At 37.3% G+C, this 17,562-nt stretch overlaps 22 non-coding genes and 1 pseudogene across 22 annotated transcripts; all 23 read right to left on the bottom strand.

Annotated features, from left to right (window-relative positions):
- Positions 1-432: 432 nt before the first annotated feature.
- Positions 433-551, bottom strand: LOC134305635 (5S ribosomal RNA). The gene has a single exon (XR_010008705.1). It is a non-coding gene; the product is annotated as a 5S ribosomal RNA (ribosomal RNA).
- Positions 552-1,406: 855 nt separating this feature from the next.
- On the bottom strand, positions 1,407-1,525 carry LOC134305694 (5S ribosomal RNA). Its single transcript, XR_010008735.1, has one exon. It is a non-coding gene; the product is annotated as a 5S ribosomal RNA (ribosomal RNA).
- A 296-nt stretch (positions 1,526-1,821) lies between these two features.
- LOC134305507 (5S ribosomal RNA) lies at positions 1,822-1,940 on the bottom strand. Its single transcript, XR_010008583.1, has one exon. It is a non-coding gene; the product is annotated as a 5S ribosomal RNA (ribosomal RNA).
- A 316-nt stretch (positions 1,941-2,256) lies between these two features.
- On the bottom strand, positions 2,257-2,375 carry LOC134305696 (5S ribosomal RNA). The gene has a single exon (XR_010008737.1). It is a non-coding gene; the product is annotated as a 5S ribosomal RNA (ribosomal RNA).
- A 312-nt stretch (positions 2,376-2,687) lies between these two features.
- LOC134305697 (5S ribosomal RNA) lies at positions 2,688-2,806 on the bottom strand. The gene has a single exon (XR_010008738.1). It is a non-coding gene; the product is annotated as a 5S ribosomal RNA (ribosomal RNA).
- A 1,381-nt stretch (positions 2,807-4,187) lies between these two features.
- Positions 4,188-4,306, bottom strand: LOC134305637 (5S ribosomal RNA). The gene has a single exon (XR_010008707.1). It is a non-coding gene; the product is annotated as a 5S ribosomal RNA (ribosomal RNA).
- A 643-nt stretch (positions 4,307-4,949) lies between these two features.
- LOC134305698 (5S ribosomal RNA) lies at positions 4,950-5,068 on the bottom strand. Its single transcript, XR_010008739.1, has one exon. It is a non-coding gene; the product is annotated as a 5S ribosomal RNA (ribosomal RNA).
- A 312-nt stretch (positions 5,069-5,380) lies between these two features.
- On the bottom strand, positions 5,381-5,499 carry LOC134305638 (5S ribosomal RNA). The gene has a single exon (XR_010008708.1). It is a non-coding gene; the product is annotated as a 5S ribosomal RNA (ribosomal RNA).
- A 296-nt stretch (positions 5,500-5,795) lies between these two features.
- LOC134305519 (5S ribosomal RNA) lies at positions 5,796-5,914 on the bottom strand. Its single transcript, XR_010008594.1, has one exon. It is a non-coding gene; the product is annotated as a 5S ribosomal RNA (ribosomal RNA).
- Positions 5,915-6,226: 312 nt separating this feature from the next.
- On the bottom strand, positions 6,227-6,345 carry LOC134305640 (5S ribosomal RNA). Its single transcript, XR_010008709.1, has one exon. It is a non-coding gene; the product is annotated as a 5S ribosomal RNA (ribosomal RNA).
- Positions 6,346-6,824: 479 nt separating this feature from the next.
- LOC134305641 (5S ribosomal RNA) lies at positions 6,825-6,943 on the bottom strand. The gene has a single exon (XR_010008710.1). It is a non-coding gene; the product is annotated as a 5S ribosomal RNA (ribosomal RNA).
- Positions 6,944-7,638: 695 nt separating this feature from the next.
- LOC134305699 (5S ribosomal RNA) lies at positions 7,639-7,757 on the bottom strand. Its single transcript, XR_010008740.1, has one exon. It is a non-coding gene; the product is annotated as a 5S ribosomal RNA (ribosomal RNA).
- A 304-nt stretch (positions 7,758-8,061) lies between these two features.
- Positions 8,062-8,180, bottom strand: LOC134305530 (5S ribosomal RNA). The gene has a single exon (XR_010008605.1). It is a non-coding gene; the product is annotated as a 5S ribosomal RNA (ribosomal RNA).
- A 296-nt stretch (positions 8,181-8,476) lies between these two features.
- On the bottom strand, positions 8,477-8,595 carry LOC134305700 (5S ribosomal RNA). Its single transcript, XR_010008741.1, has one exon. It is a non-coding gene; the product is annotated as a 5S ribosomal RNA (ribosomal RNA).
- Positions 8,596-8,891: 296 nt separating this feature from the next.
- On the bottom strand, positions 8,892-9,010 carry LOC134305701 (5S ribosomal RNA). The gene has a single exon (XR_010008742.1). It is a non-coding gene; the product is annotated as a 5S ribosomal RNA (ribosomal RNA).
- A 308-nt stretch (positions 9,011-9,318) lies between these two features.
- LOC134305542 (5S ribosomal RNA) lies at positions 9,319-9,437 on the bottom strand. The gene has a single exon (XR_010008616.1). It is a non-coding gene; the product is annotated as a 5S ribosomal RNA (ribosomal RNA).
- A 304-nt stretch (positions 9,438-9,741) lies between these two features.
- Positions 9,742-9,860, bottom strand: LOC134305642 (5S ribosomal RNA). The gene has a single exon (XR_010008711.1). It is a non-coding gene; the product is annotated as a 5S ribosomal RNA (ribosomal RNA).
- A 471-nt stretch (positions 9,861-10,331) lies between these two features.
- Positions 10,332-10,450, bottom strand: LOC134305643 (5S ribosomal RNA). Its single transcript, XR_010008712.1, has one exon. It is a non-coding gene; the product is annotated as a 5S ribosomal RNA (ribosomal RNA).
- A 743-nt stretch (positions 10,451-11,193) lies between these two features.
- Positions 11,194-11,312, bottom strand: LOC134305702 (5S ribosomal RNA). Its single transcript, XR_010008743.1, has one exon. It is a non-coding gene; the product is annotated as a 5S ribosomal RNA (ribosomal RNA).
- Positions 11,313-11,612: 300 nt separating this feature from the next.
- Positions 11,613-11,731, bottom strand: LOC134305644 (5S ribosomal RNA). Its single transcript, XR_010008713.1, has one exon. It is a non-coding gene; the product is annotated as a 5S ribosomal RNA (ribosomal RNA).
- Positions 11,732-12,186: 455 nt separating this feature from the next.
- Positions 12,187-12,305, bottom strand: LOC134305703 (5S ribosomal RNA). Its single transcript, XR_010008744.1, has one exon. It is a non-coding gene; the product is annotated as a 5S ribosomal RNA (ribosomal RNA).
- Positions 12,306-12,593: 288 nt separating this feature from the next.
- Positions 12,594-12,712, bottom strand: LOC134305654 (5S ribosomal RNA; annotated as a pseudogene).
- A 296-nt stretch (positions 12,713-13,008) lies between these two features.
- On the bottom strand, positions 13,009-13,127 carry LOC134305645 (5S ribosomal RNA). Its single transcript, XR_010008714.1, has one exon. It is a non-coding gene; the product is annotated as a 5S ribosomal RNA (ribosomal RNA).
- Positions 13,128-17,562: the final 4,435 nt, after the last annotated feature.

Raw genomic sequence — 17,562 nt, forward strand, 5'->3', positions numbered from 1 at the left:
CTGGAATTACATTGGAAGGCCTTTCATAGATAGATAGATAGATAGATAGATAGATAGATAGATAGATAGATAGATAGATAGATAGATAGATAGATAGATAGATAGATAGATAGATAGATAGATAGATAGATAGATAGATAGATAGATAGATAGATAGATAGATAGATAGATAGATAGATAGATAGATAGATAGATAGATAGATAGATAGATAGATAGATAGATAGATAGATAGATAGATAGATAGATAGATAGATAGATAGATAGATAGATAGATAGATAGATAGATAGATAGATAGATAGATAGATAGATAGATAGATAGATAGATAGATAGATAGATAGATAGATAGATAGATAGATAGATAGATCCTTTATTATGCTAGCTAACTGCTAAATGACACTTCATGAATGGGGCTGAAACTCAAAAATAAAAAGCTTACAGCACTCAGTATTCCCAGGCAGTCTCCCATCTAGGTACTGACTGAGCCCAACCCTGCTTGGCTTCTGAGATCGGACGAGATCAGGCATTCCCAAGGTGGTTTGGCCGTAAGCGAAAGAAGCTGGATTTAAAGGCCTGTTATAGCTAGTCAGCCAGCTATCTGAGTGCTAGCCAGCTATCTGGGCTGGAATTACATTGGAAGGCCTTTCATAGATAGATAGATAGATAGATAGATAGATAGATAGATAGATAGATAGATAGATAGATAGATAGATAGATAGATAGATAGATAGATAGATAGATAGATGGATGGATGGATGGATGGATGGATGGATAGATAGATAGATAGATGGATGGATGGATGGATGGATGGATGGATGGATGGATGGATGGATGGATGGATGGATGGATGGATGGATGGATGGATGGATGGATGGATGGATGGATGGATGGATGGATGGATGGATGGATGGATGGATGGATGGATGGATGGATGGATGGATGGATGGATGGATGGATGGATGGATGGATGGATGGATGGATGGATGGATGGATGGATGGATGGATGGATGGATGGATGGATGGATGGATGGATGGATGGATGGATGGATGGATGGATGGATGGATGGATGGATGGATGGATGGATGGATGGATGGATGGATGGATGGATGGATGGATGGATGGATGGATGGATGGATGGATGGATGGATGGATGGATGGATGGATGGATGGATGGATGGATGGATGGATGGATGGATGGATGGATGGATGGATGGATGGATGGATGGATGGATGGATGGATGGATGGATGGATGGATGGATGGATGGATGGATGGATGGATAGATAGATAGATAGATAGATAGATAGATAGATAGATAGATAGATAGATAGATAGATAGATCCTTTATTATGCTAGCTAACTGCTAAATGACACTTCATGAATGGGGCTGAAACTCAAAAATAAAAAGCTTACAGCACTCAGTATTCCCAGGCAGTCTCCCATCTAGGTACTGACTGAGCCCAACCCTGCTTGGCTTCTGAGATCGGACGAGATCAGGCGTTCCCAAGGTGGTTTGGCCGTAAGCGAAAGAAGCTGGATTTAAAGGCCTGTTATAGCTAGTCAGCCAGCTATCTGAGTGCTAGCCAGCTATCTGGGCTGGAATTACATTGGAAGGCCTTTCATAGATTAGATAGATAGATAGATAGATAGATAGATAGATAGATAGATAGATAGATAGATAGATAGATAGATAGATAGATAGATAGATAGATAGATAGATAGATAGATAGATAGATAGATAGATAGATAGATAGATCCTTTATTATGCTAGCTAACTGCTAAATGACACTTCATGAATGGGGCTGAAACTCAAAAATAAAAAGCTTACAGCACTCAGTATTCCCAGGCAGTCTCCCATCTAGGTACTGACTGAGCCCAACCCTGCTTGGCTTCTGAGATCGGATGAGATCAGGCGTTCCCAAGGTGGTTTGGCCGTAAGCGAAAGAAGCTGGATTTAAAGGCCTGTTATAGCTAGTCAGCCAGCTATCTGAGTGCTAGCCAGCTATCTGGGCTGGAATTACATTGGAAGGCCTTTCATAGATTAGATAGATAGATAGATAGATAGATAGATAGATAGATAGATAGATAGATAGATAGATAGATAGATAGATAGATAGATAGATAGATAGATAGATAGATAGATAGATAGATAGATAGATAGATAGATAGATAGATAGATAGATAGATAGATCCTTTATTATGCTAGCTAACTGCTAAATGACACTTCATGAATGGGGCTGAAACTCAAAAATAAAAAGCTTACAGCACTCAGTATTCCCAGGCAGTCTCCCATCTAGGTACTGACTGAGCCCAACCCTGCTTGGCTTCTGAGATCGGACGAGATCAGGCGTTCCCAAGGTGGTTTGGCCGTAAGCGAAAGAAGCTGGATTTAAAGGCCTGTTATAGCTAGTCAGCCAGCTATCTGAGTGCTAGCCAGCTATCTGGGCTGGAATTACATTGGAAGGCCTTTCATAGATTAGATAGATAGATAGATAGATAGATAGATAGATAGATAGATAGATAGATAGATAGATAGATAGATAGATAGATAGATAGATAGATAGATAGATAGATAGATAGATAGATAGATAGATAGATAGATAGATAGATAGATAGATAGATCCTTTATTATGCTAGCTAACTGCTAAATGACACTTCATGAATGGGGCTGAAACTCAAAAATAAAAAGCTTACAGCACTCAGTATTCCCAGGCAGTCTCCCATCTAGGTACTGACTGAGCCCAACCCTGCTTGGCTTCTGAGATCGGACGAGATCAGGCGTTCCCAAGGTGGTTTGGCCGTAAGCGAAAGAAGCTGGATTTAAAGGCCTGTTATAGCTAGTCAGCCAGCTATCTGAGTGCTAGCCAGCTATCTGGGCTGGAATTACATTGGAAGGCCTTTCATAGATTAGATAGATAGATAGATAGATAGATAGATAGATAGATAGATAGATAGATAGATAGATAGATAGATAGATAGATAGATAGATAGATAGATAGATAGATAGATAGATAGATAGATAGATAGATAGATAGATAGATCCTTTATTATGCTAGCTAACTGCTAAATGACACTTCATGAATGGGGCTGAAACTCAAAAATAAAAAGCTTACAGCACTCAAGTCTCCCATCTAGGTACTGACTGAGCCCAACCCTGCTTGGCTTCTACCCTGCTTGGCTTCTGAGATCGGATGAGATCAGGCGTTCCCAAGGTGGTTTGGCCGTAAGCGAAAGAAGCTGGATTTAAAGGCCTGTTATAGCTAGTCAGCCAGCTATCTGAGTGCTAGCCAGCTATCTGGGCTGGAATTACATTGGAAGGCCTTTCATAGATTAGATAGATAGATAGATAGATAGATAGATAGATAGATAGATAGATAGATAGATAGATAGATAGATAGATAGATAGATAGATAGATAGATAGATAGATAGATAGATAGATAGATAGATAGATAGATAGATAGATAGATCCTTTATTATGCTAGCTAACTGCTAAATGACACTTCATGAATGGGGCTGAAACTCAAAAATAAAAAGCTTACAGCACTCAGTATTCCCAGGCAGTCTCCCATCTAGGTACTGACTGAGCCCAACCCTGCTTGGCTATCAGGCATTCCCAAGGTGGTTTGGCCGTAAGCGAAAGAAGCTGGATTTAAAGGCCTGTTATAGCTAGTCAGCCAGCTATCTGAGTGCTAGCCAGCTATCTGGGCTGGAATTACATTGGAAGGCCTTTCATAGATAGATAGATAGATAGATAGATAGATAGATAGATAGATAGATAGATAGATAGATAGATAGATAGATAGATAGATAGATAGATAGATAGATAGATAGATAGATAGATAGATAGATAGATAGATAGATAGATAGATAGATAGATAGATAGATAGATAGATAGATAGATAGATAGATAGATAGATAGATAGATAGATAGATAGATAGATAGATAGATAGATAGATAGATAGATAGATAGATAGATAGATAGATAGATAGATAGATAGATAGATAGATAGATAGATAGATAGATAGATAGATAGATAGATAGATAGATAGATAGATAGATAGATAGATAGATAGATAGATAGATAGATAGATAGATAGATAGATAGATAGATAGATAGATCCTTTATTATGCTAGCTAACTGCTAAATGACACTTCATGAATGGGGCTGAAACTCAAAAATAAAAAGCTTACAGCACTCAGTATTCCCAGGCAGTCTCCCATCTAGGTACTGACTGAGCCCAACCCTGCTTGGCTTCTGAGATCGGACGAGATCAGGCATTCCCAAGGTGGTTTGGCCGTAAGCGAAAGAAGCTGGATTTAAAGGCCTGTTATAGCTAGTCAGCCAGCTATCTGAGTGCTAGCCAGCTATCTGGGCTGGAATTACATTGGAAGGCCTTTCATAGATAGATAGATAGATAGATAGATAGATAGATAGATAGATAGATAGATAGATAGATAGATAGATAGATAGATGGATGGATGGATGGATGGATGGATGGATGGATGGATGGATGGATGGATGGATGGATGGATGGATGGATGGATGGATGGATGGATGGATGGATGGATGGATGGATGGATGGATGGATGGATGGATGGATGGATGGATGGATGGATGGATGGATGGATGGATGGATGGATGGATGGATGGATGGATGGATGGATGGATGGATGGATGGATGGATGGATGGATGGATGGATGGATGGATGGATGGATGGATGGATGGATGGATGGATGGATGGATGGATGGATGGATGGATGGATGGATGGATGGATGGATGGATGGATGGATGGATGGATGGATAGATAGATAGATAGATAGATAGATAGATAGATAGATAGATAGATAGATAGATAGATAGATAGATAGATAGATAGATCCTTTATTATGCTAGCTAACTGCTAAATGACACTTCATGAATGGGGCTGAAACTCAAAAATAAAAAGCTTACAGCACTCAGTATTCCCAGGCAGTCTCCCATCTAGGTACTGACTGAGCCCAACCCTGCTTGGCTTCTGAGATCGGACGAGATCAGGCGTTCCCAAGGTGGTTTGGCCGTAAGCGAAAGAAGCTGGATTTAAAGGCCTGTTATAGCTAGTCAGCCAGCTATCTGAGTGCTAGCCAGCTATCTGGGCTGGAATTACATTGGAAGGCCTTTCATAGATTAGATAGATAGATAGATAGATAGATAGATAGATAGATAGATAGATAGATAGATAGATAGATAGATAGATAGATAGATAGATAGATAGATAGATAGATAGATAGATAGATAGATAGATAGATAGATAGATAGATAGATAGATAGATCCTTTATTATGCTAGCTAACTGCTAAATGACACTTCATGAATGGGGCTGAAACTCAAAAATAAAAAGCTTACAGCACTCAGTATTCCCAGGCAGTCTCCCATCTAGGTACTGACTGAGCCCAACCCTGCTTGGCTTCTGAGATCGGACGAGATCAGGCATTCCCAAGGTGGTTTGGCCGTAAGCGAAAGAAGCTGGATTTAAAGGCCTGTTATAGCTAGTCAGCCAGCTATCTGAGTGCTAGCCAGCTATCTGGGCTGGAATTACATTGGAAGGCCTTTCATAGATTAGATAGATAGATAGATAGATAGATAGATAGATAGATAGATAGATAGATAGATAGATAGATAGATAGATAGATAGATAGATAGATAGATAGATAGATAGATAGATAGATAGATAGATAGATAGATAGATCCTTTATTATGCTAGCTAACTGCTAAATGACACTTCATGAATGGGGCTGAAACTCAAAAATAAAAAGCTTACAGCACTCAGTATTCCCAGGCAGTCTCCCATCTAGGTACTGACTGAGCCCAACCCTGCTTGGCTTCTGAGATCGGATGAGATCAGGCGTTCCCAAGGTGGTTTGGCCGTAAGCGAAAGAAGCTGGATTTAAAGGCCTGTTATAGCTAGTCAGCCAGCTATCTGAGTGCTAGCCAGCTATCTGGGCTGGAATTACATTGGAAGGCCTTTCATAGATTAGATAGATAGATAGATAGATAGATAGATAGATAGATAGATAGATAGATAGATAGATAGATAGATAGATAGATAGATAGATAGATAGATAGATAGATAGATAGATAGATAGATAGATAGATAGATAGATAGATAGATAGATAGATCCTTTATTATGCTAGCTAACTGCTAAATGACACTTCATGAATGGGGCTGAAACTCAAAAATAAAAAGCTTACAGCACTCAGTATTCCCAGGCAGTCTCCCATCTAGGTACTGACTGAGCCCAACCCTGCTTGGCTTCTGAGATCGGACGAGATCAGGCATTCCCAAGGTGGTTTGGCCGTAAGCGAAAGAAGCTGGATTTAAAGGCCTGTTATAGCTAGTCAGCCAGCTATCTGAGTGCTAGCCAGCTATCTGGGCTGGAATTACATTGGAAGGCCTTTCATAGATAGATAGATAGATAGATAGATAGATAGATAGATAGATAGATAGATAGATAGATAGATAGATAGATAGATAGATAGATAGATAGATAGATAGATAGATAGATAGATAGATAGATAGATAGATAGATAGATAGATAGATAGATAGATAGATAGATAGATAGATAGATAGATAGATAGATAGATAGATAGATAGATAGATAGATAGATAGATAGATAGATAGATAGATAGATAGATAGATAGATAGATAGATAGATAGATAGATAGATAGATAGATAGATAGATAGATAGATAGATAGATAGATAGATAGATAGATCCTTTATTATGCTAGCTAACTGCTAAATGACACTTCATGAATGGGGCTGAAACTCAAAAATAAAAAGCTTACAGCACTCAGTATTCCCAGGCAGTCTCCCATCTAGGTACTGACTGAGCCCAACCCTGCTTGGCTTCTGAGATCGGACGAGATCAGGCATTCCCAAGGTGGTTTGGCCGTAAGCGAAAGAAGCTGGATTTAAAGGCCTGTTATAGCTAGTCAGCCAGCTATCTGAGTGCTAGCCAGCTATCTGGGCTGGAATTACATTGGAAGGCCTTTCATAGATAGATAGATAGATAGATAGATAGATAGATAGATAGATAGATAGATAGATAGATAGATAGATAGATAGATAGATAGATGGATGGATGGATGGATGGATGGATGGATGGATGGATGGATGGATGGATGGATGGATGGATGGATGGATGGATGGATGGATGGATGGATGGATGGATGGATGGATGGATGGATGGATGGATGGATGGATGGATGGATGGATGGATGGATGGATGGATGGATGGATGGATGGATGGATGGATGGATGGATGGATGGATGGATGGATGGATGGATGGATGGATGGATGGATGGATGGATGGATGGATGGATGGATGGATGGATGGATGGATGGATGGATGGATGGATGGATGGATGGATGGATGGATGGATGGATGGATGGATGGATGGATGGATGGATGGATGGATGGATGGATGGATGGATGGATGGATGGATGGATGGATGGATGGATGGATGGATGGATAGATAGATAGATAGATAGATAGATAGATAGATAGATAGATAGATAGATAGATCCTTTATTATGCTAGCTAACTGCTAAATGACACTTCATGAATGGGGCTGAAACTCAAAAATAAAAAGCTTACAGCACTCAGTATTCCCAGGCAGTCTCCCATCTAGGTACTGACTGAGCCCAACCCTGCTTGGCTTCTGAGATCGGACGAGATCAGGCGTTCCCAAGGTGGTTTGGCCGTAAGCGAAAGAAGCTGGATTTAAAGGCCTGTTATAGCTAGTCAGCCAGCTATCTGAGTGCTAGCCAGCTATCTGGGCTGGAATTACATTGGAAGGCCTTTCATAGATTAGATAGATAGATAGATAGATAGATAGATAGATAGATAGATAGATAGATAGATAGATAGATAGATAGATAGATAGATAGATAGATAGATAGATAGATAGATAGATAGATAGATAGATAGATAGATAGATAGATAGATCCTTTATTATGCTAGCTAACTGCTAAATGACACTTCATGAATGGGGCTGAAACTCAAAAATAAAAAGCTTACAGCACTCAGTATTCCCAGGCAGTCTCCCATCTAGGTACTGACTGAGCCCAACCCTGCTTGGCTTCTGAGATCGGATGAGATCAGGCGTTCCCAAGGTGGTTTGGCCGTAAGCGAAAGAAGCTGGATTTAAAGGCCTGTTATAGCTAGTCAGCCAGCTATCTGAGTGCTAGCCAGCTATCTGGGCTGGAATTACATTGGAAGGCCTTTCATAGATTAGATAGATAGATAGATAGATAGATAGATAGATAGATAGATAGATAGATAGATAGATAGATAGATAGATAGATAGATAGATAGATAGATAGATAGATAGATAGATAGATAGATAGATAGATAGATAGATCCTTTATTATGCTAGCTAACTGCTAAATGACACTTCATGAATGGGGCTGAAACTCAAAAATAAAAAGCTTACAGCACTCAGTATTCCCAGGCAGTCTCCCATCTAGGTACTGACTGAGCCCAACCCTGCTTGGCTTCTGAGATCGGACGAGATCAGGCGTTCCCAAGGTGGTTTGGCCGTAAGCGAAAGAAGCTGGATTTAAAGGCCTGTTATAGCTAGTCAGCCAGCTATCTGAGTGCTAGCCAGCTATCTGGGCTGGAATTACATTGGAAGGCCTTTCATAGATTAGATAGATAGATAGATAGATAGATAGATAGATAGATAGATAGATAGATAGATAGATAGATAGATAGATAGATAGATAGATAGATAGATAGATAGATAGATAGATAGATAGATAGATAGATAGATAGATCCTTTATTATGCTAGCTAACTGCTAAATGACACTTCATGAATGGGGCTGAAACTCAAAAATAAAAAGCTTACAGCACTCAGTATTCCCAGGCAGTCTCCCATCTAGGTACTGACTGAGCCCAACCCTGCTTGGCTTCTGAGATCGGACGAGATCAGGCGTTCCCAAGGTGGTTTGGCCGTAAGCGAAAGAAGCTGGATTTAAAGGCCTGTTATAGCTAGTCAGCCAGCTATCTGAGTGCTAGCCAGCTATCTGGGCTGGAATTACATTGGAAGGCCTTTCATAGATTAGATAGATAGATAGATAGATAGATAGATAGATAGATAGATAGATAGATAGATAGATAGATAGATAGATAGATAGATAGATAGATAGATAGATAGATAGATAGATAGATAGATAGATAGATAGATAGATAGATAGATAGATCCTTTATTATGCTAGCTAACTGCTAAATGACACTTCATGAATGGGGCTGAAACTCAAAAATAAAAAGCTTACAGCACTCAGTATTCCCAGGCAGTCTCCCATCTAGGTACTGACTGAGCCCAACCCTGCTTGGCTTCTGAGATCGGATGAGATCAGGCGTTCCCAAGGTGGTTTGGCCGTAAGCGAAAGAAGCTGGATTTAAAGGCCTGTTATAGCTAGTCAGCCAGCTATCTGAGTGCTAGCCAGCTATCTGGGCTGGAATTACATTGGAAGGCCTTTCATAGATTAGATAGATAGATAGATAGATAGATAGATAGATAGATAGATAGATAGATAGATAGATAGATAGATAGATAGATAGATAGATAGATAGATAGATAGATAGATAGATAGATAGATAGATAGATAGATAGATAGATAGATCCTTTATTATGCTAGCTAACTGCTAAATGACACTTCATGAATGGGGCTGAAACTCAAAAATAAAAAGCTTACAGCACTCAGTATTCCCAGGCAGTCTCCCATCTAGGTACTGACTGAGCCCAACCCTGCTTGGCTTCTGAGATCGGACGAGATCAGGCATTCCCAAGGTGGTTTGGCCGTAAGCGAAAGAAGCTGGATTTAAAGGCCTGTTATAGCTAGTCAGCCAGCTATCTGAGTGCTAGCCAGCTATCTGGGCTGGAATTACATTGGAAGGCCTTTCATAGATAGATAGATAGATAGATAGATAGATAGATAGATAGATAGATAGATAGATAGATAGATAGATAGATAGATAGATAGATAGATAGATAGATAGATAGATAGATAGATAGATAGATAGATAGATAGATAGATAGATAGATAGATAGATAGATAGATAGATAGATAGATAGATAGATAGATAGATAGATAGATAGATAGATAGATAGATAGATAGATAGATAGATAGATAGATAGATAGATAGATAGATAGATAGATAGATAGATAGATAGATAGATAGATAGATAGATAGATAGATAGATAGATAGATCCTTTATTATGCTAGCTAACTGCTAAATGACACTTCATGAATGGGGCTGAAACTCAAAAATAAAAAGCTTACAGCACTCAGTATTCCCAGGCAGTCTCCCATCTAGGTACTGACTGAGCCCAACCCTGCTTGGCTTCTGAGATCGGACGAGATCAGGCATTCCCAAGGTGGTTTGGCCGTAAGCGAAAGAAGCTGGATTTAAAGGCCTGTTATAGCTAGTCAGCCAGCTATCTGAGTGCTAGCCAGCTATCTGGGCTGGAATTACATTGGAAGGCCTTTCATAGATAGATAGATAGATAGATAGATAGATAGATAGATAGATAGATAGATAGATAGATAGATAGATAGATAGATAGATAGATAGATGGATGGATGGATGGATGGATGGATGGATGGATGGATGGATGGATGGATGGATGGATGGATGGATGGATGGATGGATGGATGGATGGATGGATGGATGGATGGATGGATGGATGGATGGATGGATGGATGGATGGATGGATGGATGGATGGATGGATGGATGGATGGATGGATGGATGGATGGATGGATGGATGGATGGATGGATGGATGGATGGATGGATGGATGGATGGATGGATGGATGGATGGATGGATGGATGGATGGATGGATGGATGGATGGATGGATGGATGGATGGATGGATGGATGGATGGATGGATGGATGGATGGATGGATGGATGGATGGATGGATGGATGGATGGATGGATGGATGGATGGATGGATGGATGGATGGATGGATGGATGGATGGATAGATAGATAGATAGATAGATAGATAGATAGATAGATAGATAGATAGATAGATAGATAGATAGATAGATAGATAGATAGATAGATAGATCCTTTATTATGCTAGCTAACTGCTAAATGACACTTCATGAATGGGGCTGAAACTCAAAAATAAAAAGCTTACAGCACTCAGTATTCCCAGGCAGTCTCCCATCTAGGTACTGACTGAGCCCAACCCTGCTTGGCTTCTGAGATCGGACGAGATCAGGCGTTCCCAAGGTGGTTTGGCCGTAAGCGAAAGAAGCTGGATTTAAAGGCCTGTTATAGCTAGTCAGCCAGCTATCTGAGTGCTAGCCAGCTATCTGGGCTGGAATTACATTGGAAGGCCTTTCATAGATTAGATAGATAGATAGATAGATAGATAGATAGATAGATAGATAGATAGATAGATAGATAGATAGATAGATAGATAGATAGATAGATAGATAGATAGATAGATAGATAGATAGATAGATAGATAGATAGATAGATCCTTTATTATGCTAGCTAACTGCTAAATGACACTTCATGAATGGGGCTGAAACTCAAAAATAAAAAGCTTACAGCACTCAGTATTCCCAGGCAGTCTCCCATCTAGGTACTGACTGAGCCCAACCCTGCTTGGCTTCTGAGATCGGACGAGATCAGGCATTCCCAAGGTGGTTTGGCCGTAAGCGAAAGAAGCTGGATTTAAAGGCCTGTTATAGCTAGTCAGCCAGCTATCTGAGTGCTAGCCAGCTATCTGGGCTGGAATTACATTGGAAGGCCTTTCATAGATAGATAGATAGATAGATAGATAGATAGATAGATAGATAGATAGATAGATAGATAGATAGATAGATAGATAGATAGATAGATAGATAGATAGATAGATAGATAGATAGATAGATAGATAGATAGATAGATAGATAGATAGATAGATAGATAGATAGATAGATAGATAGATAGATAGATAGATAGATAGATAGATAGATAGATAGATAGATAGATAGATAGATAGATAGATAGATAGATAGATAGATAGATAGATAGATAGATAGATAGATAGATAGATAGATAGATAGATCCTTTATTATGCTAGCTAACTGCTAAATGACACTTCATGAATGGGGCTGAAACTCAAAAATAAAAAGCTTACAGCACTCAGTATTCCCAGGCAGTCTCCCATCTAGGTACTGACTGAGCCCAACCCTGCTTGGCTTCTGAGATCGGACGAGATCAGGCGTTCCCAAGGTGGTTTGGCCGTAAGCGAAAGAAGCTGGATTTAAAGGCCTGTTATAGCTAGTCAGCCAGCTATCTGAGTGCTAGCCAGCTATCTGGGCTGGAATTACATTGGAAGGCCTTTCATAGATTAGATAGATAGATAGATAGATAGATAGATAGATAGATAGATAGATAGATAGATAGATAGATAGATAGATAGATAGATAGATAGATAGATAGATAGATAGATAGATAGATAGATAGATAGATCCTTTATTATGCTAGCTAACTGCTAAATGACACTTCATGAATGGGGCTGAAACTCAAAAATAAAAAGCTTACAGCACTCAGTATTCCCAGGCAGTCTCCCATCTAGGTACTGACTGAGCCCAACCCTGCTTGGCTTCTGAGATCGGACGAGATCAGGCATTCCCAAGGTGGTTTGGCCATAAGCGAAAGAAGCTGGATTTAAAGGCCTGTTATAGCTAGTCAGCCAGCTATCTGAGTGCTAGCCAGCTATCTGGGCTGGAATTACATTGGAAGGCCTTTCATAGATTAGATAGATAGATAGATAGATAGATAGATAGATAGATAGATAGATAGATAGATAGATAGATAGATAGATAGATAGATAGATAGATAGATAGATAGATAGATAGATAGATAGATAGATAGATAGATAGATCCTTTATTATGCTAGCTAACTGCTAAATGACACTTCATGAATGGGGCTGAAACTCAAAAATAAAAAGCTTACAGCACTCAGTATTCCCAGGCAGTCTCCCATCTAGGTACTGACTGAGCCCAACCCTGCTTGGCTTCTGAGATCGGACGAGATCAGGCATTCCCAAGGTGGTTTGGCCGTAAGCGAAAGAAGCTGGATTTAAAGGCCTGTTATAGCTAGTCAGCCAGCTATCTGAGTGCTAGCCAGCTATCTGGGCTGGAATTACATTGGAAGGCCTTTCATAGATTAGATAGATAGATAGATAGATAGATAGATAGATAGATAGATAGATAGATAGATAGATAGATAGATAGATAGATAGATAGATAGATAGATAGATAGATAGATAGATAGATAGATAGATAGATAGATAGATCCTTTATTATGCTAGCTAACTGCTAAATGACACTTCATGAATGGGGCTGAAACTCAAAAATAAAAAGCTTACAGCACTCAGTATTCCCAGGCAGTCTCCCATCTAGGTACTGACTGAGCCCAACCCTGCTTGGCTTCTGAGATCGGACGAGATCAGGCGTTCCCAATTTCTCTTTTTTATTAACTTTTTTTACAAAATATCATTGTTTACAGACAGTTTTTAAAACAAAACACGTTACATAATATACATTTTTAAAAATTTCAGGTACATTTTTATTAAAGTGATCTAAAACACATTTTTAAAAACATGCACATTTCGATAGCTTGATTCTCAGTCCGTTCCAGGTTGGTTCCATAAAAGAGCTTTGTGTTACAAAGAGGTTTTCAAAAGTTTCTATTTCGTTTATCCTTTTAAAATGTTCAAAAAATAAATTAAAAAAATATTCAAATTTTTTTTCAAAAAGTACACACAATTTTATGTGGATGTTATTATATTTTTCTATGTTTCTTCTCGTGTATATTGTGTATTTTGCTATTATTAAAATTGTATTTAAAATTGTTGTATTTTTGCATTTTTGATGGTATCCGAATAAAAAGCTCATTTCCCACTGCCTATTGTCTATTTTTTCTTCTGTCAATTCGCTTATCATTCCCTTTAGTTTATCCATAAAACATTTTATTTCTTTACATTCTAAAAACATGTGTCTAAAATCTTCTGTTTTATTCTCTTTGCATAGTGTACAGTTTGGGTTGTCTTCCAATCCGATTTTGTGTAATTTTTCTCTGTCATATATACAATTGTGTTTAAGATAAAAGTTAAAATTTTCTAGTATTAAAAGTTTGGGACCTTTATATGTTTTCCATATCTCGTTTTCCTCTAGTTCTGGGTATATTTTTCTCCAATGCGCATTTGCTTTGGGTTTTACCCACGCTTTATTGACAAATATGTCATTAAACGTTCTCAAGGAGCAGCTGTTTAGATCGTTTTTTTGATTGCCTACTTTTACTTCGATTTTCATCCTTTCATTTCCTTCTTTGTTTTCTATTCTTTGTAACCATTCTTTGGGTATTGCTTGTTTTAGCGTTTCATATTGTTTTTCGATGATATCTGTGTTTATTGTTTTATCTTTTCCTTCCAAGAAGTCAATTATTGCCTGTGTTGGGAGAAATCCTGGTCTATATTCGTACAAGACGTCTTTAATTTGTTTTATTTCTGCTTCGTACCAATGTTTAAAATACGGTGTCTTTTCTTTAAAACAGATCTGCTTGTTTAAAAAAATGGGTTGCTCTAAAAGATTTTTTCTCCCTTTTATTTTGTATATTATATTCTCCATAAAATCCCCCCACGCTCTAAAAACCTCTTTGTAAAACTCTGGAACGTTTTGAAACATGTTTTCTTTCAATTCCATGCATAAAATATTCTCATTCATTTCCCCTCCAGCACATTTATTTATATAAAAATTAAAAACCCATTTCCATATTTGTTCTTCTTCGTTCAAAAATTTTTTAATTATTTTAACTCTTAGGCTCTGTTTTCTAATAAATAAATCTAAAAGTCCCAACCCTCCTCCTTCTTTTTTCCCAATTATAGTGTCGTAAGCTATTTTAGCCGGTTTTCCGTCCCATAAAAAATTTAAAACTGAGCTTTTAACTCTTTTTAAAACCCACATCGGGATGTTGACGACCCCCGCCGCATACCACATTTTGGATAAAAATAGTGCATTTAAAACTAAAACTTTACCTTTTATATACAAGTTCCTTCTTTTCCACATGTTTAGTTTTCTTTGCATTTTATCTAAAGTTTCTTCCCATATAATATCCGTTATTTTATTTTCATCTTCTCCTATGTTTATTCCTAGAATTTTTATTTTTTCCTTCACCTCTGTAAAAGCTATATTTACTGGTAGTATTTCTGCATCGCTTATCCTCATGTATTGCGTTTTTTCTTTGTTCACAAAAGCTCCCGATCCTTTACAATATTGATTTAACACATGTATCGCCCTGTTTACGCTTTCTGTGTCTTTCAGTATGAGGGTGGTGTCGTCAGCATATTGAAATATTTTTTCCTGATTTTTGTTATTTTCTATATTTATTCCTCTTATTCCACTACTTGCTTTTATTGCTAGACCTAACGGTTCAGCGACCAGTGAGTATAATAATGCTGAGAGTGGACATCCTTGCCGTATGGATCTTGATAACTGAATAAAATCCGTTAGGTACCCGTTCACTTTTATACAGCTATATGAATTCATGTAAAGACATTTTAACCATTTTGTAAAATCATTCCCAAACCCAAACCGTTTTAATGTTTCAAATAAATAATTGTGGTTTACTCTATCAAATGCTTTCTCAAAGTCTATGCTTATTAGATACCCTTTGGTTTTTTGTGTTTTCATATACCATATTGTGTCCCTTATGTTACTAATTGTATCTGAAATGTCTCTATTTAATACGCCATATGCTTGATTGGTTTCTATTATACTAGGCAGTACCGTTTTTAGTCTATTTGCTAGTATCTTTGCTAGTATTTTATAATCTGTATTTAGCATGCTTATTGGCCTATAATTTTTTAAGTCCGTCTTGTCTCCTTTCTTCTTATATATTAATTTAATCAAACCTTTTTTCATCTGTTGCGAGACTTCTCCTATTTTGTGTATTTCATTGAATAATTTAGATAAAATTGGCACTAAAATGTCTTTAAAAGTTTTATAAAATTCTATTGTTAACCCATCTAGACCTGGACTTTTTTTATTTTCCATTCTGTTCATCGCTTCTTCTATCTCTTTTTCCTCAATTTTTTGATCACACATCTTTTTGTCTTCTTCCTGTATTTTTGTTTTGATTTGTGTTAATAAAAATTCTTTTCCTTTTTCATCTATCTCTGTTTTTTTGAATAGGTGTGTATAAAATCTATGTATTTCTTTTAAAATTCCCTCTGTTGTTTTGATCTCTTCTCCATTTTCTGTTTTTAATGCTTTTATTTCGTCTGTTTTTTGCCGTGCTTTCTCTAGCTCAAAAAAATATTTTGTGCATCTCTCCCCTTTTAACATATATTCTGCTTTACTTCTAATCATTGCCCCTTTGTATCTTTCCTCTTCTAATTTTTTTATTTTTTCTTCTAGTTTTAAGATTTCTTTTATGTCTCCTCTTCCGCTTTCTACTTTTTTAAGTTCTTTTTCTAACTTTTCTTTTTTCCAGTTTTCTAGTTGTCTTTTGATTCGTTTGATTTTAGTTCCGTATTTTATTGTATATTTTTTAATATCATATTTTATGTTATCCCACCATACTAGAATTTCTTTATCATATAAAACATCTGTTTTGCTATTTTCGATTATGTTTTTTATTTCTGTTTTAAAAATCTCATCTTTTAGATGATCTGCATTAAAAATCCATACTCCCGGTCCTCTTATCATTTCATTAAAATCTATTTTTATGTTTATAAAATTGTGATCACTAAAATTATATTTTCCATATTCCACTTTTTCTATATATTGCTTCATATTGTTGGGAACTAACACAAAATCTATTCTGCTTTGTTTTCGTTTATCTAGGTACCATTCTTCTCTGGAGTATATTCTTTCTTCTTTATTCTTTTGTCTCCATATGTCTTCTAGACTATGTTTTATCATTAACGCTCTTAACTGTTCTCTTCCTGTATCCGATCTAAACACCATTTGCTCATTTATGTCCAGTTTATTTAAAACCGTATTAAAATCCCCTATTAATATCGTTTCTTTCCATTTTTCCATTAGTAAACTAAGTTTTTTAAAAAAGCTTTCTTTTTCATTAACATTGTTTGGTGCGTGTATTGTACATATGTTGATTTGTCTATCTTTATATTCTGCCGTTATGGCTAAAACTCGTCCCTTTTCATCTGCGTATATTGTCTTGACATTTTCTAAAATATCTTTTTTAATTAAAATAGCTACCCCTCCTCTTTTATTGTCTTGACTATTATGTATAAAAATACCGTTCCATTCTTTACTTAAACTGTTTGCTGTTTTATTGTCCCAGAATGTTTCTTGTATACATAATATATCTGTTTTTTCTGTTATATGTAAAAGTCTTTTAAAATTTGTATAATCTGAGAGACCCCTTGTGTTTATCGATGTTATAAAAAGGGTACTCATTAAAAACGGAAAGAATAAAAAAGATAAAATTATTTTGTTCATTGTATTATTCTAATAGTTCTTCAGTTAAAATAT

The sequence above is a fragment of the Trichomycterus rosablanca genome, unplaced genomic scaffold (assembly GCF_030014385.1).
Source record: "Trichomycterus rosablanca isolate fTriRos1 unplaced genomic scaffold, fTriRos1.hap1 scaffold_142, whole genome shotgun sequence".
Classification (NCBI taxonomy): domain Eukaryota; kingdom Metazoa; phylum Chordata; class Actinopteri; order Siluriformes; family Trichomycteridae; genus Trichomycterus; species Trichomycterus rosablanca.